The sequence below is a fragment of the Epinephelus moara genome, unplaced genomic scaffold, assembly GCF_006386435.1.
Source record: "Epinephelus moara isolate mb unplaced genomic scaffold, YSFRI_EMoa_1.0 scaffold1908, whole genome shotgun sequence".
NCBI classification, from domain to species: Eukaryota; Metazoa; Chordata; class Actinopteri; order Perciformes; family Serranidae; genus Epinephelus; species Epinephelus moara.
The window spans coordinates 1-5040 of record NW_026079443.1 but is presented as its reverse complement, the minus strand read 5'-3'; the positions used below and the strand labels follow the sequence as shown (position 1 = coordinate 5040).

At 36.6% G+C, this 5040-nt stretch overlaps 1 long non-coding RNA gene across 1 annotated transcript; it reads right to left on the bottom strand.

Annotated features, from left to right (window-relative positions):
- Window positions 1–1201: 1201 nt before the first annotated feature.
- On the bottom strand, window positions 1202–2367 carry LOC126387078 (uncharacterized). The gene is made up of 3 exons (XR_007569595.1): window positions 2270–2367; window positions 1561–1650; window positions 1202–1279 (listed from the first exon to the last, which is right to left on the bottom strand). It is a non-coding gene; the product is annotated as an uncharacterized LOC126387078 (long non-coding RNA).
- Between the last annotated feature and the right edge of the window lie 2673 nt (window positions 2368–5040).

Here is a 5040-nt window from a genome sequence, read left to right as displayed (position 1 = left end):
ATGACAGTCATTAAAGCTACAGTTTGTGACTTTAGTAAAAATAACTTCTTGTCATATTCACTGAAAATGTAACTGCTACCACACAGAAGTAGATAAGACACATGATCTAATCAGGTTCAGACAGCGCTGATAAAATATGAACCACGTTTCTGTCACCGCATTGCCTATTTCTTGCCACAGATGTTTTCTGAAGTTTTTGTGCTTTAGTGTTTAGCTGTAAAATGGAAAATTTGCTCCAGCTCCTGGGCTGTGCTTTGTTTTTGACTTGGCTATTTCCAACATAGCAGCCAGGTCACAAACTATCTTTCTCATTTTACAGCTAAACTGTGCACTAAAATATGTTTCTGAAAACATGTGATGTGAAAATGAGGCAATGCAGTGACAGAATCTTGATTCATATTTGATCTGCGCTGCCTAGTTGGAAAGTCTGACAGCAGCTCACCAGCCATGATTGACAGCTGCGTTAGAGGCTCCTCAATTCTGATTGGTTGTTTTCATTTACTGTGTGGTACTGCCATTAGAAGCAATATGAGGAAGCAGAGAACATTGATATTATTTACAGACTATCTGTCTCATGTAACACTGTAGATAAGTGACAGTTTCAGCAAAAATTACACAATGTATTTTTTTAAGTTACTAACTACAGCCTTTAAAGAACTATTCTCTCAGACAGCTACAGACCAGAGACCCAAACTGTCACTTAATGTACACTAGACGTCAGGAAGGTTTACCTGTTGAAAATACTGCATGATAATAAATCATGAATTCAACCATAGAAAGTCCCATCCTCTCTTCTAGTATGATGTGAGCTTTCTTCTTTCTTTCCTGTAGCCTTTAAAGGTTTTGAATGCTACTGTGTAAGTAAGCATTGATTTGGAGTGGTCTTTTTAACCACCTACTAAACCAGTATTTACTCATTCAGTTAATCTTCTCACTGAATTGAAGAAAATGTCTTCAGCCAGTTTCCAAATTTCCCTGTGGAGGCTGTTAGAGCAGCATATTCATACCCATGGTTTTAGAGTGAGAGGTCCAACAGTAACTTACAGGTGAAATTAATAACAGTGGATCATCATAACAGTCCTCTTGGCAGAAGATTTAACTGGGATTATTCAGATGGCATGTAACACTTGTAACACTGTATTATATGCACATTATTGGATCCATTAAATCCAGATTATTGGAGTAGTTTCATCATCGTACTTACGAAGGTTGATGCTCCTCAACTCGTCTCTCTCCTCAGTCAGATTTTTAAAACTGGCATCAATCCCTGGTGGAGGGGCTAACATCATTTGCAACAGAATCAGATTATGATCACAACTAAAGAGACAATTCCATTAACATCAATCTTTCCATATAACATGAATCTTTCCATAAAGCTGTAGGTGTTTTTATAAGTTAAATGTATCTGTTAAACAAACCATTCTGTCATACTGCGACAAACCACACAACCATGGTATTACACAGGAAATGGCAACGCCTGTAGTGACAAGCTTCAACTCTGCTGTTAGAAAATTAATTCATATTAATTAATATATGATGTAATAATTTAATAAAACTCACAGAGAGCAAGACGGAGGGAAATGTTTAGAGCAACTTGTAGGACACACAGGAGACAAAAGCTCACGGCAACACATCTGAGCAGTTTTCCTCCTGTGTATGGAAAACACACGCACGCACGCACGCACGCATGCACGCACACACACACACACACACACACTCTCAGTGCTTTGCCTGATTAACAGTTTTCTTGACTGTGTTCTATTTCCTTCACTCAAAGTCCTTGAAGCTTAAATTATAATAAGAATACCAAAGCACCGTTCTGGCAGGACTTGAAACACTAACCATATACAACCTGCGCAAAAAGGTGAGAAGACTAAAAAGGGACGACTGCTGGTTGTCAGACTCTTTTTTGACTTTCTGTCAGACATCAAACAGGTCTCGTTGGTATAATGTCACAGCCATGTGATCGAAATTCCAGTGATAAACATCATCTTTGAAATGGGTAAACTGTCCGTCAAAAGGTAAACATGACATTTATACAAAATAAATGAAAATACAACAATGTTTAAATGGTCACAGCGTTGATAAATATCAATAAATAAGAGACCAGGAAACTAAAAGGACGTTTCCACTTCTGCACTTAACCTACAAACACAGATTCTCTGGATGATGTTTTCTTAAATCTCTAAATGACAGTATAGCCTGTGTGACCTTGTGATGTTACTTTGATGTTTCAAACAGCCAAACATTGATAGCAATTCTGTCTCACCGGGCACTGTGGTACCATCTTCGTCACTGTGACTCTTGGAGGCAGCAGTCCTGGCTGAAGCATCAGAGAGGTTCATCATCTCCACAGTGATCTCTGATGCATTTTCATAGACAGCCATATTTCACTCAGAGTGCGATGGATGTCTTACTGATGGTTTCTGTGATCTGCTTCTTCTATTGTACACTGCTTAAACTGCAAAGCACTCATGTACTTCCTGATTTAAGAGTAAATGTTTTTTTTTCCCACACTTATTTCATTGACATCATGTTTTTCTTTCTACAGAGGTGAGAAAGTAGAAATGTGGTCACAAAAACAGACTTCCTCCTATATATAGAAATTTTATCAATCAGATCTTTTCTCAGTTTCATACAAGCGTATCTTAAAAAACAAAACTGCCTCTAATTTGTATCAGTAGCTATTAAATGGCATATTCTTAATAAAGAAGCTTTAACCAGGTTATTCTGAATTCTGAGAACACCAACTTTTGAAGCTGTTGTTCTAACACAGGGAAATAAGATTTAAAGTGAAAAGAAGAAAACAACAATGGTAAAACAACAATATCATACTATCATTTACATGGCATTCTTCGAGCAATAATTGCTACTTTTTAAAAAAAAAAACATGTGAAATGCAAAAAAAGACAAACAAGAACAACACAAAAACCCACAAACACAACCATATTAAGACCCAAAGGAAAACAAAAACTGCATCTGTATCACCAGATAAAACAAGAGGGATTCAAAGATAGCAAGCACGAGCAAAAACCCAATCACCTGTTGATTTTAACCTGCAGTCTGTCTGGACACAACAGAAACCAAGGAAACATGTACAGACACACTGAAAATATATACGTAGGCCTACACATTTCACACTGAAAAGTGCAACAAGTCCTTTAAATTAAAAGTCAAAACATGTTTGTGTCTTAAACATTTTTACAAATCACAGTTGAAAATGATGTAACACCACCAGTTTGGTTTTGTCCAGATTTACAGAGTCATTTTCTTTTCACAGATCCAGAAGTTTTCAGTAAAACATTCTAAATCATTCCAGCTTTTTTTGTTACCATGGTAGTTTACTGCCACACAGTCTTCGTTTGTGTAATAAACTTGTTGGTTTATTTTAAAATAAAGAGAGTTCTTGTAGTTTCAGCACGTTGACTCTTTATTGACACCATGCTCTCTTAACAGGTCTCCCCACACACACGAACTGCCGTCAAAAACATGCACCTATCAAAAACTGCCGTAACTGTTGCAACGCATGTCGTAAAACATATTCTCTGACATCTCCCCCTTTTAAACAGCATCCATGCTGATGCTTAGAAACACAGATCATGAATTGTGAATAACAGCAGCTTCTCATTGTGGTCTACAAACAGATATTCACCAACCATAGTGTCTTATCATCAAACAACTCTGTATAGTATTTCCCTTCAAAACAACCATATATAATTTTGTATTCTTAAACAAAACTCCTTTTTTTTCCAAGAAAAAAAACAAAACACAAAGTTATTTGTTATTCATTTAACAAACAGATAATAATTAACTTATTTCACTAAACAGTTAAACCTCTTTTGTTTGGTTGGTTGTTTATTTAAACAGCTTGAACATAATGTCCTTCACAGATCAAGTCTCTGAACAGGTTTAACAACTCTACCAGACCTAGTTTGAGACAGTCCATCAGGGGTCTCCTTCGGACCAGGAGAGCTATAGTCTGGGCTTGCCTGAGTATCAGGGGCCTGTTGTTCGAAACCTAGATAAGGGATTGAGCCGTGATATGTTGGTTATCCTGGTTTAATTTAGCGTTGATTCGGTTGTTTGAAAGCAGAGGCACATATGTTGCCATGGAGATTTATTCTGTGCACTTAGCCTGGTCCTGACCAGGCTAACAACCAGGCTTAGTTTAGCCTGGTGCCTTATCTGTCCAGTCAGCTGTCACTGCAATCGGAAATCAATGTGTTTTACCGTCATTTCATGTTCTTATGTACGTATTTGCCTCATTTTTGAACAAAATACATTAAGCCTACAATAATAAAAAATTTAACATTTAAAACATTCTTTTTGTCATTGCCCAAGCATACATTGACATGCACATATCCTTACCAATAAAAGGATTAATTGTTGGAATAAACATACAGGTAGGTGTATTTGGCATTAACACAATTAGTGGTTAGGTGTCATAACTGTATGACCTTCCCAAATTATATTCCCAGTTAAGTGGACCAATAACTCCAGTGGACCAATAACTCCAGTGTACTTTACATTAATGAATGAAAACATGAAGATGAAACCACAATATTCTGTGACCTCATTTTATTTAAATGAAAAATACTAAAATCAGTCACTGTCTGCTTTGAGCTGTGGAGAGAAAGAGAGAAATAATATTGATTAATACATTGCATCACAGTCATGCTTACAATGTGAATTAAAGTCACTTACTTCTTTCTCTAGTTTATTAATTTCCAAGTCCAGTTTCCTTAAGGTCTTTCTTTTACCTGTCAAGCTCCACGTCCTGCAGCTTTCTCTTTTCACACTGGAGCTTGACATCTGCCAGTGCTATCTGCTTTCTCAGGTTACTTGCTTTTATCTTAAGCGATTTATACTTTTTATAAAAACAAAACATGAATACATTCCTGCTATCAGCAGCTATCTAATGAAACTGCAAAAAGCAGCTATTTTAACAAAAACCCTGCTATAAAAGGCAGGTATTTTAACAACAACAAAAAAAACCTCATTAAAAGGCAGCTATTTTAACAACACCTTATAAAGGCAGCT